The sequence below is a fragment of the Equus caballus genome, chromosome 17 (genome assembly GCF_041296265.1).
Source record: "Equus caballus isolate H_3958 breed thoroughbred chromosome 17, TB-T2T, whole genome shotgun sequence".
Taxonomy (NCBI): Eukaryota; Metazoa; Chordata; class Mammalia; order Perissodactyla; family Equidae; genus Equus; species Equus caballus.
In genome coordinates, this window is record NC_091700.1 from 50,430,744 (window position 1) to 50,449,363 (window position 18,620).

General features: G+C 37.3%; 1 long non-coding RNA gene across 2 annotated transcripts in view; it reads left to right on the forward strand.

Moving 5' to 3' along the window:
• LOC111768684 (uncharacterized) overlaps nucleotides 1-18,620 on the forward strand; it is a 45,098-nt gene that overhangs the window by 18,897 nt on the left and 7,581 nt on the right. The window lies entirely within an intron of this gene.

Consider the following 18,620-nt stretch of genomic DNA (forward strand, 5'->3'; position numbering starts at 1 on the left):
TGTATAGCGAGCAAGAGAGAGGATTTATGAACAGTTAAATTGCGGTCATATAAGAAAAATAAAAATACTTCCAACTTTTTCACACTTGAAATATTTTATCCTCAAGAGTAATTGTCTTACTTTCTTCAAAGCAAAATGAAGTAAAAGGTTGGTGCCTTAATATTCTAGATCTATAGTCTGCATAAATTGGCACGTCAGATCTTTCTAAGATTAGGGTTATCCTCTTTACCAGTGAAATAATACAAAGTGAAATATATGGTTTGGTATCTCCGAGAAAATCTTGATATAAGCAACTCAGGATTATTGAGATTGAGGATATTTGTCTTTAAATAACCATGTTTATGCCTTGCATATGAGATGAAATCACACATCTCTGAATTGGTTTGCCTTATTTAGGGTATTCCTGCCTCAAAACATTGTCCTACAAGTCTGATGTGCTACTTGGAATGCTTATCATTTGACTCACTTTTTTCTTTTGGGTAAAACTCCAGAAAGCCCATCTTTAAATACAAATATGTGACCCAGGAGAACTGATTCATTAATCTACTGTATTTGCATAAAGGAAACTACACCAAAGGATGAAAATGTCACACTAGTGCCAGAGAAAGGAATTTTGTCAGCAGTGTGGTGCATAGCATACTATTTCATTCATTCCTTAACATAACTCTGTGGTCGTTGTTCTTCCCATTTTACAGATGAAGAAAATGTGAGATAAATAATTTGCCTGAAATCAGTCAGTAAATCTGTTTTTTTCATATCACTGTGTAACAAGTGCTATTTTTGTATATGGATACGGCTAAAAGAAAAATTTTGTTTGTTTTAAAATCTTATTACCATGCTAATACCCAATGGAGGAAACTTGCCCCGCTGAGAATGGTACTTCTGGTTCAGTCGCCTCTGTAATGTAATATTTGGAGCTGCGCTCTTGTCATGGCTGCTAAAGAACCTGCTCTTCGCGACGTTTTCCTATTTTAGAATGTGGGGAGGTGGAGGCAGAGAGTGCAAGGTGACTGAGAGGTGGGAGTCACACAAGTTTAGCTGAGAACTGCAAAGTATACGTGGGAGGTTAATGGAGAACCCGAGTTGACTAGTGATGTTACGTTGTAAGAAGGACATTGCCAGACAGTGGGAACTCAGATTCATCAAGGCCGTGTGCTGCTGCTTTCGCTTCTGCAGAAAGAGTATGCACAGAAACAAGTGGGATTTACAGAGAAAGTCGATGCAATAACAATTTTCATGTCCAAGGCTGTGGCAATTTTTTGATAATTTGTGTTAAAAAGGAATTTGAGTTTCTCAAAAGAGAAGGCTGAGAGGGTGTCTTAATTACTGTCTTTGAGTATATGAGGGATTGTTACAGTATTTGGAAGATGACAACCAGCTGTTCTCTGTCTCCAAAGAGGAAAACAAAAGAAAATGAATTTGCCAAGTGGCAGGGACTTAGACTGGAGACAAGAAAGAACGTGATTATTATATATTTTCTTAACTATGCAGACTATTAAATGCTGAAAGAGGTAAATTGTGCGTGTGTGTGGTGGGGGGGGCTGTGCACTTTTCTAACTGAGGTTTAGGGTGAATGTCATCTGGTCCACTCCTCTCCCTCTGGGCTGAAGATATACAGTATTGAAGACACAGTTACTAGGAACACATTTGACATGGCTTTGGCACTATGTGACTTTTATGGTTCCTTTCAGAGCCTCTTTAATAATGAGAAGTCCAATTTTTTTTTTGGTAAGGAAGACTGGCCCTGAGCTAACATATGTTGCCAGTCTTCCTCTTATTTGCTTGAGAAAGATTGTCACTGAGCTAACATCTGTGGCAATCTTTCTCTATTTTTTGTATGTAGGATGCCGCCACAGCATGGCTTGATGAGCAGTGTGTAGGACCACACCTGGGATCCAAACCAATGAACCCCAGGCCACCAAAGCAGTGCACATGAACTTAACCACTGTGCCATGAGGCTGGCCCAGAAGTCTACTTTTTTTTTTTTTTAAAGATTGGCACCTTAGCTAACATCTGTTGTCAATCTTAATTTTTTCCTTCTTCCTTTCCCCAGAGCCCCCAGTATATAGTTATATATTCCAGTTGTAGATCCTTCTGGCTTTCCTATGTGGGATGCCACCTCAGCGTGGCTTGATGAGTAGTGCTAGGTCTGTGCCCAGGATCCGAACCGGTGAAACCCTGGGCCACTGAAGCAGAGTGTGTGAACTTAACCATTTGGCAACTGGGCTGGCCCACAGAAGTCTATATTTTTAAAAATAATTCTAGGTAAAAATTAGTTTTTCCAAACCTGATTATGACGTTGATAACAGAATTTAATATTTGCCATTTTCTTCACTAAAACTCAATTTTGAACATTCACAATTCATAAGAATGCCATAGAAGTCTTAAATTATTAGTGAACTTCCAAGTATGTCTATCCTGCCACTTGGTCATCAATGATATGGTGTTCATATGTAGGGAAAGAAAGTTCTTACGATAGTAAGTCTCTTTTTTGTTTTACTAGAGTTCCCAGTGATTTTTAGGATAAAATTCTCTTTGCAAGGTGAAACTCACAGCTGTAACTCTTCTACCTAGAGAGGGAACGATTCTGGAAAGTGTTTGATGATTTTGTAGGGGTGTGTGTTTTTAAGCACTAACTGATAAACTATAAAGTATTGCAAAATCACCTTGGATGACTCCCCATAGGTAAAGACTAGCTTTGGCCTTCTAGTGAAAGGAACCAATGGGGATCTTTTTAAAGAAGGTAAGAATTTGAAACTGTGTTATCTTAAACTCACATTTTCTCCATATGTTTAAAAAAGAAAACTTCCTTTTTTTCTGGTTTAATAAAGTTATGTAATATATAAATACATATTTAACAAATATAATTTAAGAAATATATATATTTATACTTTGACATAATCATCAGTAAACTCCTGATCACCTTTGGTCAAAAGACAAATTTCTCACAGTGGCTTAAATTTTTGAAGCCCGAAATGATGATAGAAATTTAATTTGTACAGAATGGGATTTGTGGCTTATTTAGCAGCTTTACTCGCACTGTTCTTAAGAAAACATAAGGTATCATAGTTCATCAGCATTGTGTATAGCTATTCTTATATTCTTACGTAGATGAAGAGGACGGACAATACCTTGTATAAATGCAGCTGTATTATTTCTTGTTTTCTTAAGGAAACCTTCATCTCACTTGATACTATAAAATGGCCCTCTTTGCACTTTGTGATGCCAACATGAGTTGTTTACCTGTCTGCTAATAGCAATTAGATTTCTTGTTAATGACCAGTTTGTAATTGAGTGCTGCTAGCTAGTCATTAAAACCCGAGAGATCAGAGGAGACAATTTCTCAGGCTTGTGGCACCTTGCTCTGGAGGTTTTAAAACAGCTCCTTGTATGTATGTATTTTTTCTTTTAACTTTGCTACCAAAGTCGAAGGGTAGGCAGTCACTGCTGTTGTGTTCACTATACATACTTTATTAAAATAAGTCCTTTCCTTGCGGAATTTTCATTTTAAGATAGCAAATAGATATCAGTCCTATGGTAGGTACTAAAAACAAGGAGGGCCCCCACAATGTTATCAAATTTAACTAGACATACCTGTCCTCAAGTGCTCTAATGTCTGTCTTAGAATGGAAACTCAGTAAGAGGAGAGGACCCAGCATTGCCAACACTTCCTACCAGCTTTTCTTAGCAAATTTGATTTTTCATGTTCTGAGATGGCATTTTCAAATTGTTGTTTTCTCCTCAATTTCCAACACTCCCCCCCCCCCCCCCCGCCATGACATACTTAAGGAGGACGTTGAGGCAATAAAAGGAGATCAATCTCATCTTTTCATCTCAGAGTCCAGTGGTAAATGGAGAAGGCAAATTGAGGGCTTTCCCTCCCTGAAGGACCCGGAGAAATCACCAGTGATAGACCCTTCATCCCAGTTTGCAGAGTGGGCCGGGCTCTGCTGTCTCCCACCACCTCAGGCACTATGGAGAGCACCTCCTGTTTGGGCAACTGGAACTTATCAACAGCTCTTTTTAGGAATTGTGCCCCAGTTCCCAAACACATGAATTTAACCCACTTTGCTATTATGCAAAGTCCACATTTGGTGTATACAAGAGTACGCTTACTGTTATATTTCATACGTATTCCTAAATACATACATATGTACAATCAAACACAAATACGCATGCGTATACATATAGGGACATCCTGCAAAGAGAGTTGGAATTTCTAAGGGCATTGGGTTGTGTTTTCAGAACCTGGTAAGAAAATTTCTCCTTCGTATCCAGTCGATAAAGTAATGAGTTTTCCTGAGCCTTCTCAAGGGCTGCTTGCTACGAGGAATAAATTCTTTAAAACTTTCTTGTTAACTTTATTAAGTGCCTGACATTTAACAACATTAGCTGATGGCAGAAGATGGTCCTGCTCCGTGTGCTGTATCCTGGAACATGATGCAAGACATAAAAAGAAATCTGGACGGAAACGTTGCCATTAGTTTGGAAGTTGCTGTTTAATCTGAGTTATTTTGGGGAGGAAAATGACTCAGAAGCTAAGCGTTCATGCAGATTGTGATATTGTGGGAGGCTGGCCTGGCTCTTCATTAATCTTATTTCAATTAGAACTCTTCACAGCCTGCAATTAGAATGTTGCTGCTGCGATGAATCCATACTGGACATGTATCAGCGACTGTTTCCTAATGGAGAAAAACAGGCCGCTTGGCATTTTAAAGACAAATTTCCATTTTGGGTAATTCAATAAATGCTTTTGCTTTGCCTCCTCTCTCTACGCCCTTAGAATTGTCCCTCAAAGCTAGTGAAAAGTTTTCGATTAATCCTAATCATGTCAAACATAACGCTTGCACATCTTCTAGAATCTGTCTTAACTGTGATGGAAAACCCCCAGAATAATTTGATACTTATATGTAGTTTAGATTACTGATAGGCACCTTTTTCTTAAAGGGCCAGGTAGGAAATATAGGCTTGAGGGGCATATGGTCTCTGCTGCAGCAACTTAATTCTGCCCTTGTAGCTCAAAAGTAGCCACATATGTAAACAACACTATGTAAACAACACAATATGTAAACAACTGGGTGTGTCTGTGTTTCAGTAAATCTTTATTTACAAAAACAGGTAGCTGGTCTGTGAGACATAGTTTTTTGACAACCCCCTGCCCCCTGTTTATCCATTTTCTGGAGCTTGGGGATCTGGAAAAAAATGTTACCACGTTCAGATATTCCACCGAGATTATCTGTTCTTTAGTCAAATTTATCCTTATAACACTGCTTTTAATACTTTTTAATACTTTTAAAACTGCTATTTTCTTGCTGACTGGAGGATTATACATGAATTTGTAGCGTAATACATATATTCTTTTATCTCTGCTTCACACTGATGCAATGAACCAAATTGGACAAATTGTCATTCTCATTTCCCTTTCATAATTTCCATCACTATGGAATGACTTTTCTGAGACATTAAAAATGTCAAGATGTAACAACACGCACATTACTTCCTCTTTCAAATACTCAAATGATTGGCACATGTTTACTGTGCCAAGCACCTTGGTAGACATAGTAAAAGAAAATGCATGTCTTAGTTCTTGAATAGAAATAGACTCTCAAAGAGAGCATGGGCCAGAGATCATGTATTCCAGGGTCTCATTGCAGACTTGCAACCCTTTTGAGGAGGCTAGACTAGCAGTTGTTAAACAGTAAATGACATAAATCTGTCATAAACAAGTGTTATATATTGAAGTGCAGATGCTAAGGAGTATAGCAATTTCAAAAAGGTTATGGAGATACCAAATCAACAGGTGCAAGAGCCCTGCTCAATCATGAATAGAGCTCAGCAAATCCCACCAGATTTCAGAGATGCCATCCTTAAAATGCTGACTATTCCCGATCTCTCCCATCACTGACAAGATCCTTCTAAATGGATACATGCATTTCATATGCTTTTATTAAGTGAAAGACACTATGCTAGGTTCTGTGGGTCATCGCTGGAGATGACAGATCCCAAACCCGAGGAATTTATGGATTAGGAAGAAAGTAGGTGTACACAATTAATTTAAGACAAGGCAAAATGTGAGTGCAATAAGAGAGGATTAAAATGGCTTTGAGACTCAGAGGATGAGGGCATAGTAATCTGAATCTGTCCTTTTGAGATTTCAGTAGGCTTAGACTATAGGGCGATACATCTACCATCCTTTCTCCCCTCCTCCCTCCCTCCCTGTCTCTGTTCCTTCCTTCCATCCTTTTTTCTTTCCTTCCATAAGTCACTCAAGAACTTCTCTATTATCATTAATCATCTATGATGCACCAGGCATGGCACTATGCGCTGGAATAAAAGAGACAGCAGCTCTTAGGGGCCGACTGGTATTTGAGGTGAGGAGGACAAAAGAGAGAATGCTTGATGCAGTCTGCAGAGATATAGAAAGATTTGCCAGAAGAACGTGGAACCTGAGGCTTGCTGATCATACAAAGAGAGGACATTAAGAGATGGGCCACCTAGAAAAGACAAGGAAAGCAGCTGCAAGTTAATCCCACCTTACCCAAATGCAGTAACAAGAATATTTTATGCCATGATGTAGTAAAATAAACAATGGATGGGAATTTAGAAAGCTTTATGAACAGATAAAGTTTATGTTAGCTCTAACATAAACTTGAGAGGAGGCAATAAGGAGTGTTGGGGAACGTTAATTTCAGAGTGCGGTAGATCCAGAGACATATCCTGATTTTATCACTTACTTACTGTATCACCTCAAGCAAGTTGTTAAACCTCTGAGTGTCAATTTCTTCATTTGTAAAGGGGACTAGTAATAACTCTGTCCCTTAGGCTGTTTTTAGGTGCAAATGACTACACAGTGGCTTCAAGAGGGCGTGATGGCTGCAGAAATTCTAGACATTGCATCCAGGCATGACAGTGTCAAGAGGAAGAGAGAGATGATAATTTCATGTGACTTGCTTATAGTGAAGACACTTTCCCAGAAGCATCTCCCTAGATTTTCCTTTGTATCTCATTGGTCAGAATTGATCACGTGGCCATTCCTGAACCAGTCATTGTCAAGGAGAATGAGATAGCTCCTGGGCCACCTAGTGAGAGTGAAGATGAAATCAGGATCCCCTAAAGTACATGGCTCTGTGAGAAAAGGCTGGGGACATGTACAAATTAGAATTCTGGTGGGAAGTGTGGGGTGCAGAACTAACAGTGTCATTGTCATTATTAGGATTAAAAGAGATCACGTTGAAAGGAACATAGGACAGCACGTGGTACATGGAAGGCACTTAATAAATGAAAGCTAAAATTATTGTTAATTTTGTCACTTCAATTCTTGTAGGTTCAATTTTCTCTGTTTTCTTCTAGCATTAATATTATATGCCAGTTTTATTTTATATTTTTTATATGTGATCTTTTTCTTAAACTCAGTTTTATTGAGATATAATTTAAATACAGAAAAATGTTCCAATCTTAAATGTAATATTTGATGAGCTTAGACAAATGAAAACATTCTTACATATTCCAATAGAACATTTCTGTCACCCCAGAGTTCCCTTATGTCATTTTCCAGCCCATCCTTGAACGTTACATGAATGAGATTATTCAGTATGTTGTCTCTTGCGTCTGGCTTTTTTCACTCAATATAATGGTTTTGAGTTTGATCCATGTTATTACTTACATTAGTAATTATCTCTTTTTATTACTGAGTAGTGTTCCATTATATGGATATGTTACTATTGTTTTGTCCATTTATGAGTTAATGGACATTTGGACATTACTGTGTTTTGTCTGTTGTGAATAAAGCAGTTGTGTAGATCTGTGTTCAGCCATTTTTGTAGACATACACTTTCATTTCTCCTTTGTATATACCTAAAAGTATAGTTACTGGTTCATAAGTGAGGCTTTATAAGAAACTACCAAACATTTTCCAAAGCGATTCTACCATTTTACATTTCTACCAGCGATGGGTAAGAATGACAGTTGTTACACATCATCCCCAACTCTTGGTGTTATCAGTCTTTTTGTCGTTCTGGTGGGTGTGAAGCAAAATTTCATTGTGGTTTTAATTTGCATTTCTCCGATGACTAATGATACTGATCACCTTTCATATGCTTGTTCAAGGTTCATTCATCCTCTTTTGTGAAGTGTCTTTTCAAGTCTTTGCCCATTCATTTATATTTTTTTATTATCATTGATTTGTTGCTCTCCTTTATATATAGTCATCTGCCACATAATGACATTTCAGTCAGTCACAGACTATATGTATATATATATATATATATATGGTGGTTGTCCCATGAGATTAATACCATCTAGCCTAGGTGTGTAGTAAGCTATACCATCTAGGTTTGTGTAAGTAGGCTACGATGTTTTCACAATGATGAAATCGCCTAATGACTCATTTCTCAGAACATATCCTCGTCTTTAAGCTGACATATGACCGTATTCTGGATATAAGTCCTTTCTTAGATATCTGTATTTATTCCCTACCTGTGGCTTGTCTTTTTCATTTTCTTAATAGTGACTTTTGATGAGCTAAAGTTTTTAATTTGAAGAATTCTGATTTATAATTGTTTCTGTTTAGTCAGTATTTTTTATATCTGTTTGTCACAAGGTTGCTGTGCTAATCTCTTCGATGTTTTCTGGAATTTTTATAATTTAAGCTTTTTGAGTTTTAAGGCCTTCTTTCTAGGTAATTCTTCTAAACTATCTTTCAGCTTACTTCTTGATCATTGATCTATTCATATTTTCTATTTCTTGAGGCAATTTTAGAAATTGCTTTCTAGAAAGTATTCTTTGGTTGAGGGTTCTGTATGTTAATTTATACATGTGCACAAATATAATTTGCATTAATAAATAAGTATAATTGTATACATGCATTTTAAAAAGATGCTGTCTAGTTTTTTCTTTCCTGCTCCCCTCTCCCTACGTCAGCATCCCTACATGAATATACCCCTATATTAACAACCAAACATCCATCTCTATCTCTCTCTCTCTCTCTCTCATCTAATCTAGCTATTGTTAAATAGCATTCTTTGATCCTAACAAGTAAATGATATGTAGGCTGGATAGAGAAACCTTGAGTTGCAGTCTTTTCTTCTTAATTTGTACCTGCTATTCCACTTTTTTTCTGGGTTTTGGTATTATAGGGGAGCAATCTGATGCCATTCTGATATTTTTGTGTCATTTCTCCCATCTTTTGCTTTTATCCTTCCATTTTTCTCTCATGACATTTGTTTCCTCTTTTGACTTGGAAGGCATGCACCACTTTTTAATCTATTTATTACTACCTTTAAGTGGAAAACTTCTCTGAGTTTGTGTTTCTCTAATTATAAATGGTAAAAGTGCTTTGTTATATACTCAGTGTAAGATGAGAAATTCTTATACTTTCTTCCTTCTTCCCTTAGTTTTTATGGCCCGCCACTTAATTTTTCGTAGGTCAGTTGCTTTAGCTTTTCCTATTTTTATGGTTACTGGCTTTTAATTTTTTAATCCTTACAATTCAAAAGTTTTGCCAAGGTGGCTCTAGAAATAGGTATTCTAGCTTGAATTCTGCTAAGAAAAAATCCCTTCAAATTTGCAAATTCACTTCTTTCTTTTACTGGTAGATATTTTTTCTTATGTTATTTTCATGTTTATTGAATACTGATTTTCTTTTGAAATTCTTTTGAAATATACACTGGATCTCCTGGATCTATCCTCTAAGCCTCTTACCTTTTTCTCACACCATTTTTATTGCTATCATTTTTCCCTCAGTTCTTTTAAGGTATCTTTCTGAACTTGATTTCTGTTCCCTGATTCTTGTGTGTGTGTGTGTGTCTGTGTGTGTGCTTGTGAGTGTGTGTGTGTATATGCTTGTTTTCAAGGGTGGGTGGTGTGGGATGTGTGTTTTGTGTAGACAGCCTCAGCTCACACTGCCCCTTATTGAAGCTTCGGTGGGCTGTCTCCCACTCCTGTGACTGTGTACACAGCACTCTGCCTTCCAGCAGTACCAGTAACACTTCTTGGTTGAAGACTCAGTGTGTGTTAGCCTAATAATCTTGTTAAATAATTTTCTTTGGTCTTTTAAATACTTTTCTGTCCTAAATTAGTCTCAAGCCATAACACATCAACTTTAATAAAAAGGAATTTAGCTATGATGGAAAATTGTCAAAAGCCTAGAGCACCAGTCGCCATATTATTCATGTTTCCTTCTTGGTGGTCAGCACATCAGCTTCTGTTATGAATCATTCTATATGAATATTAAAATACTGATGTTCATTTTTACTCTTAAGTGCTCTAGTGTCACTGGGTTTTATGATCGCAACATGTTATGTGAAATGGGACATGGTCCTTCTCTCTTTTAATAGAGGAACAGGGCATTCTTGAGAGGTCAGATGACTCACCTGAAGTCATACGTCAGTTCAACAAGGTGTTCCATTTAGAACTCAGCTTTCCTGACAGTCACTGCTTGGACTCATGCTGCATTTTAATGTAGCTCTTAAATATGTATGACATAATTGTTAGCTTGCCGTGCTGTGTTGCTTGTCCGGAGTCTCCATGCATCTCAATATCTTGCATGCCTGATGGTCTATCATTTCTTCTCTAAGCTCCAGTTTAAAATTATTAGTAAAAACTGCATTATGCGTATTGGATAGAATGCATGATCAGATTTGAATAAGTATCCTAACAGAATCAGCCTTTTTCCCTTTCCCATTGGGTGTCTGTGGTAACATTTAGCAACATTTAGTCTTTAGGATACTGGATCACTGGTTTGTTGCTTGCTTTGAATATTTGCTCCCACACATTGTACTGTGAATACTTTCTCATTATTTACTTGTGACTAAAGTCATTAAGGGAATAATTGACTTATATTTTTAGAATTTTAATTGGCAAATGATATTCCCACACATTATGAAACTATTTTCTGTTGTGAACCAATAAATTTAGTGCTAATTGCCACAACTAAATATACTCCAAAGCACATTTCTAATCTTACAGAAAATTTATACCCCATGCCCCTTGGATAAGATGTGTACATAGCCCAAATTCCTGTAACTACTGACATTTTTATTTCCATGTTATTAGCTCTTAGTAGTATATTTAGGAAATGACATATTGAGCAAAATATTCCCTAAGTTGTAAACAGGAAGTCCATAAGAAATCTGCCTTCTACATCATAAGGAAGCATACCCTACTGGGCCATAGAATCTGACTGTAGATTGTAGTGATTGTTTGAATTTCAGAGAAAAAAAAGACATTAATAAAATATTAATCAAGAGCTCTAAGATCTTAATTCTGTTATCAGAGGGAGTGGACAACTAAAATGTTGTAGATATTTACTGTGTAAGACTATGCAGTATTTAGAAACAATGCAGCACCGTGCTCAGTTCTTAAAATGTAGGTTTTAGGAAGAGGAGGAAGAGTTAGAATTAAATCCATATCATTTAGGGAAATTAAAAACACATTTATACACACTTAAACACACATACAATGTGCAGGGGAAATTTACATATTCAAGATCATGTATTGGTCACAATTGAATGAGTTCCTGTGTGGAGGAGGGGAAGTGGAGTAGGCATCAAGAATAACAGGGAAAAACTGAAAAAAATAAAAATAATAATAATTAAGGGCTTTTTATGGACCAAGGATGACAGTGTGCCAATAGCTGAGGATTATGAGGATTATGATTAACCCAACTGTCTTTGCCAGTATACTAAAATTATATACACGGTGTTGCCTTTCTAGGATGACTACTGAACTGAGTCTGGAAACTTGTTTCTAGTACGTGCTGTAGCATAGCAAACCATATTTGCTGTGCTACGAGCTGGCAGTACAAACTTGACCAAGCTACATCAAGTTTTAGACCTGAATTTCCTCTGTAAGTGCAAGCATTTGACAATATGCTCCATAAGATTTCTTCGGGCTTTAAACTTCAATATAAATGTATCCATTTATTGATACAGTAGACAGCGAGGGTTACACACATTTGTATGATTACTAGAAGCAATATACTTAATTTTAATTAAAAATTGGTGGGACAGAAACTCTTTTCTGTTAGTCTCTATTAGGAAAAGAGCTTTCCTATCCCGTATACTACAGGAATCCTGCTGATGTACATTTTGGATGCCTGTGCTTTGGTGGTGATCTTGTGGAAGCAATAGAACCCATGTTCTTATGGTAAGTCCTGGCTATGCCCAAGGATCAGGCACTTCCCACCCTAAGCACTGGGATGGAGCCAAAGCCTAGATTAGAGTCTCAGGAATTGTTCACCATCTCAAATATGCTATCAGAACAGATTTGCCTCCTGGCTGCCTTCATGCCATGCTGCTCCATGCTTTGTCATTCATGCCTAGTGTCAGACTCTGCCTTCCACTTACCTCCCTGGCTCCTTGATTTGTTGCTGTTGCCTTTGTGTGGTTCTGGTAGAGATAGGATGCTTCATTGACATATTTGGTGGTAGTCAGTTTCAGCTTCCTACTCCCTATAAGTTTCTGTGAAGGAAAGGGCCAGATCCTAATCCAGTGCCCTGGAATCCTTCACTGCCCCGGAATCCTTCACTGCCCCGTAATAATCCTTTGCTGCCACTGCCCCACCTCATCTCGTTTTGGCATTCTGGCCTCTGTTGAGTTGAGGAAGTTAGGATGGGCACTTGGTAGGAATGATGAAATTTTCCCGTCTGAGTCCAAATCTTGGGTTGGACTAAATTATACCAACAATTTACATTTGTTACGTTCCCATATCACCAATGTCCTCACCTTCTTGGTAGAAGGAAAATATTTGGATATACAGCTGGTACTACATCTAAATAAGCATTTTCTAGACAACATTTTCTCATACTCACATTTTCTCATAAAGTGGTTTAAATACTTCTGCCATGACAATTTTGAAGAAAATCTTGAGGAGTTTCTCTTTCCTTCTTGACAGCGTTTTCATGAAAATCTGTCCTCTTCATCATCAAAGAGTGGGGGAGGAGACTTCTGATTTTAGCAACCTGGAAGACTGATTTATTGTGGGCTTCCTCCTAGTAGAAGTAAAAATCTAAATGCTTATCGACAAAATGGAATGTGTCAAAAATTTAAATATGTAAACACTGAGCTTGAAAAAAAGAAAGGAAAACCCAGAAGCCCACGCCAGAGATTAGAGCCAGAGCAGTAAGCATCCTAGCTGATGTTACAGCAAACTGGGATCTAATGTTCTTGGTTGGAGGAGCTAAGCCCAGGGGCTGAGTTTCTAACATCCATAGAGGCGCATGAGGCAGGAGCCTTGGCTTATATGAGAAGGGGAGCTTGAATTAAGGCTCTTGCGTAAAGCTGGACCCTGGAAGTGCTGCCTGCTCAGTGGAATTCTGTGTACCCTGCCTGAAGCTCTGGATGTGGGACCAAGCCTCCCGTGAGCAATCAAAGCCAGAAGCTGTGCCATGTTTGGATTATGTGACCAAATTTATATTTTGGCGTGATGTGGAAATCCCCAAGCCAGAAAATTAATTATAAAAACCAGTGCCATACTGGTAAACCCATGGATCTCTCTGTAGAAGCAAAAGCATCCCCGCTCTTAGGGACTTTTCTACAGCCCGGGCGATACAGAGCCCCCAGAGTTAAAACAGTCCCCGGTGCAAATGACACCATAGGAGGAAGCAATCCACAGCGCAGAGCCAGAAGTCACCCACTAAGAACTTGGGCAAAAAACATCAGAAGGCTCTTAGAAAATATATATGCTTGATGAGAGGGGGTAAAAAGGGAATATAAACCAAAATAAAAGAACAGGGTATAGTGAAATTTAAAATGGAGAAAGGAGTAAAGGGGAAGGAAGGTTTGGAGCCTTCATGTATTAAAATATTTATGCTTTTTCTTATGTTTCGTCATGTATTTATGTCATGTATGTGTGAATTACATTTGTATTATAACTATATGTAGTTATAACATAATGTAGTTTAATATATAATTATATAAATTATAAGTATAATATATAATAATTATATATATCTGTGTGTATATATATATATATATATATATATATATATGGTCTCACATGGGGTTGAGTCCATTCTAATAAATGTCATTCAAGCAAAATTCATAATAGCAAAAATTTTAAATTCCATTTAATGATTACCAATTAATCAACTAGTTTAAAATAAAATTCTCACAATGGAAGTTGTTACCTGTGGTTATGACAGGTTTCTTAGAGAAGTCCGATTTTTTTAAAGATCCAGGTGTTCTACATCTATTTCTCTTGAGCAAATAAATTTCCTAAAAAGCAATGTTTAATCAGGGGCTATGTATTTACATTCTCTAATACTACAATATAATCAAGTACTTATCTCATTGCCAATTTGCAGGACGTCCTGTTTTAGTATTTTAAGATAAACTGCGTCATAGACAAGAGAATTTTTTAAGACTCCTCAACTCCAAGCACCGCCTTTAGTAGTCTTTTAGTTAGCATTCTTGTATTTTATTTCAACTTCAACTCTTTCCTTCTAAATTCAGTGCTGTGATTACTGCTTGTCTCAGTTGAATTTCAATGGTAGCCTTTCCAATTGTTTCCTAAGTGCTCAGTTCTTTACTTATGTGCAGTAAATTTCTCATACCTAATAGAATTCCAATCAGCATTCCTCAGGGCACTTTGCATTCTTTCAAAGTCTTCTTTCCCAAAGTCAGAAATGCTTGCATTGTTTCCCTTCATAAGCAGCTACTCTCTGGAGCATTTCAAATCAAATAATAAGTAGCTAACTGGATTTGAGATGCTCCTCAGCTTCAGTCTGATTTATCATACTTGCCTGAATTTTTAGGAAAGGTTCCAAGAAAAAAAATTAAAAAAAAAAAAACAACCAAAAAACTTCTCTTCATAAACATTAGCCAAAGAAACTCTTGGGAACAAAAACAATGTGACTTGAGAACAGAATTTTTACTTTTTTCTATAATTAAATTGCCATTATCCCAATCAATAGCAGTGTAATTAAAATCTTTCCTGGTCGATATTCCAGCCTTTCCATGGTTGTTCACTCTTAAGAAAAGTTACTGCCTTCAGTTTCTCTGCAGGTTGTTTTCACATAAAAAGTGGCATTTTCAAGATTGGGTGGATCCCTGCTTTTAAGAGAGAAAAATAAACTGAGAGAGTGAGAGAGGAAGGCAGACAGAGAAGGAGAGAGAGGGAGAGAGATTTGATATTGCAATTAACAGATTGGTTTTGAATGCTAATTATATTCCCTGGATGCTTGCTTGATTCACTGTATATTTTTTTCTGAGAAAACATGAAAAAGAGGACTGGCTTAATCTCTATTTAAAGCTTCCCGTACATCACATTTATAACATGCTCAAGGATTTATAAATGCTGAAGGATGTGTTCAGGACTAAGGAAGTGAAACTAACAAAGAAACTGAATTTAATTCCTGCCTTCAAGACACTTATGCTCTTGACTGAAGTCAAGATAAAATATAGGAAAAACAAAACATTACACTGATTGATCATTTTCTCTGTAGGAAGTCCAACAGCAGAATCAGTATAAGTGTTAATTTGTTCTTTGTTTAAGGACTTCGTTTATTTAAGCCTCTGTGATGGCTTTGCATGTCACATAGCCTTTCTTGGTTTATGATCAGAGAACACAAGCTTGTGGCCTGAAGATAGGCTTTGTGGATTTCCCAGAATAATATTTAAAGCTTCGAATTGTTTGTCAATAGTTACAACTTGGGAAATTTGTCAAAAAATTCCAGACTTCTGAATTTTCTCAAATATATCAAAGATCCATTGACAGTGAACCTAACAATTCCACAAAGAAATAGTTGTAGAGGAGTAATGGCTGCCCTAAAGTTGGGTTTATAGTCTCCAGTTACCTATGGCTCCCACCTGGTCTGCTTTGACTTGTTTATGTTAATTGCCTACAGGCCATGGATTCACAAACCTTGGCTACCCACTAGAGTTACCTGGAGAGGTTTAAAAAGTATGGAAACCCAGACCACCCCAATACTGGGTGCCACCTACATAGGTTGGGATTTATGGGTCAGTGGGATGTGGTCATTGGCGCATATATATATATATATATATATATATATATACACCACAACCCCTGCCCCCCTGCAACCAAAACCAGTGGTTCTATGTAACCACAGTAGAGAATTGTTGCAGCATTCGAAGTTTTAGGTGCTGTTTAACATTTCCAGTGGTCTGAACATTAAACAAGAGTATTTCTTTCTAGTTCTGTTCTCTTCTGGATTTTAATTTTGAAGCACTAATCTGGAACATAAACCACGCTTTTTGGTATTTGTTGAGACTGGAAAAAGCATGCCACCTTACATGATCCAGAACCTCATCACAGTTTGGTAATCCAGAGCTTCATTTGGTTTTGTCTTTGTGCCCAGACATGACTAGGCTCAAGGGAAGTGATTCTGGTTAATTAAACTCATGACAAATTTGTGCACTTATTAGCTTACAGTAAAAAGTTTAAAATGAAAAGAGAGCTTCCAAACAGAAGGGAATGTGTGTGAATGTGTGTTGGTAAATCCCTTCCCCAGATGAAGGCCTACATAGGAAGTCACATTATGATCAGGAGGCTGTTTGGTGAGCCCAGTATCAGACCAAAGAAAGCTAAGTCAATTGTTGTACCTGCTGAGTTGACTGACCAGAACATGAGTGCCTACCACTCAGGGCTTGCTAGACACGTGTCTCACTACAACCACAAGTCTTGCCTGGTATGTTTGACTGGATTTGGGTTTTTCCCAGGCCTCCTCAGGTAGGCATTTGCTGATGCTTGTTCATATTGAGCCCCCTCAACAGATGGTTCATGTCTCATCCATTAAGGGTACAATTTTATTGGTTTAATTTCAGATGTAAAATCTGTCTTTAAATTCTGTGGGCATCTCAATATAAGCCTCTGTTTACTAAAATATTATGAACTAGCTTTCCACGAATGAATATCTTTCATGCTTAGGTGAAGTGGAAGTTCCTTGAGGGTAAAAATATAACACATTATACTTTGTAATTCTCTTCAGTTGTCACACCCTGACCTTGCTGTCCCGACAGAACTCTTCAGGGAGGGAAAGAAACAAGTATTTCCTAAGCAATTGTTATGGACTGGTACATTTAAGGCAATTAAAGCTGAGAGAAATTAAACAAGTTGTTCAAGTTTGCAGCTAGTATAGGCAGAGCCTGAATTTAGCTCTCTGCCTCTTTGACCTCGAATTCCGTGTGTGTGTGTGTGTGTGTGTGTGTGTGTGTGTTGGGTTGAGAGAGATAAATTGCATTTGATTAACTTCTAATAAGTATACTATGTCGCCTCATATAATATGTGATTGATAAAGGTGTTGGTCATTTAATTTATGATTGAAAAAAGTCATATTTATCACTTGATCATTTTCTTACAGCTCCTACATATTTTCATTTGTTGTTTATAGAGATTTGGGAAATGGGGTGGATTTTAATTGTTTCAATCATTTAATGCTTGGCAGTTTGAGCACATAGTAACTGCTCAATGAATATCTCACATGGGAAAAAGTGAAGGAAATTGTAGGGGAATTTTGACTCTAACTAGACTTATGAGGTATAAATAGCTAAAGATCGGTTCAATCCTTCTCTTTTCGCTTTATTCAAAATGCAAACAGTATAAAATCCTATTTAATATTAAGTTATTGCTTCACGGAATGGATCTAGAAAAACTGTTTGCTATTTAAAATGATTCATTGCAAACAGATTAGAAAAATAGGAAATACTTTGTTGTTAAAACACACACACACACAAAGCAACCCTTCAGTGGAATCAAAGTTTTCTCTTGTAAAGTCGGTGGGTGGATGTAGACACCTGTATAACTCTGAGCAATTTCAAATCAGGCAACTCAGAAAGCACAAGTTGGCGATATTGGGCTTGAAGCATACCCGTTTCGCCTGGGATGTTGTCCTGCAGCCTTGCAGCTTCTCATCAAGGGTGCTGAGATCAGACAGAAGCAAACGGCAGGTTCCTCTGTCGTGCGGCAAATGTGTTCTTAACAATTGGAGAGAAGTCTTAGAAAAGCACTTCTGTCACTAGTGTGGCTGACATCCCACAGGCAGCTTTTCTGCTTTCACCCTAGCACTCTATTTGAAACATCTAGTATAGATATAAGTGAATGGTCCCAGATGAAACGAAGTGAGGGCTGGAAATTGAACTGAGATCTCCTAATACACCATTTTTCACTGCATTTTTTGGACCATTGTGCACCATCGCCTCCCCCACCAGCAAGGCCACACCTACTGACTTTCAGCACTTATTTGAAATTCTCTTTGGGTAATACCCAATCTCTTCTCTAATGAAAATATTGATGCAATACATTCATGTGAGTTTTATTAGTTCTCATTTATAATTTTATTTTTACAGAAGTTTAGTTTCCATAGTTTGTGCCTATTACAAAGTTTTGTTTCTGCATGTGACGAAGTGAATACTTACTACCTATATACAATGTTCTCTTCTAAAGTCTTCTTTCTCTTTGGTATCCTAAGGTGGGTAATTACTAAGGATTGTTCTGAAAATATTATGGTCTAGTTCTTTAATTTTTCTTTTCTGTCTATCTTCCTATTAAGCCTATTAAAAATGACTGTTTAAAAATATTCTGAATTCTATAAAGAATTGATGAGGAAAGCTGATCATAGATCCTTACTGTTTTTACGATTTGTCTAATTGTAGTAATCATTA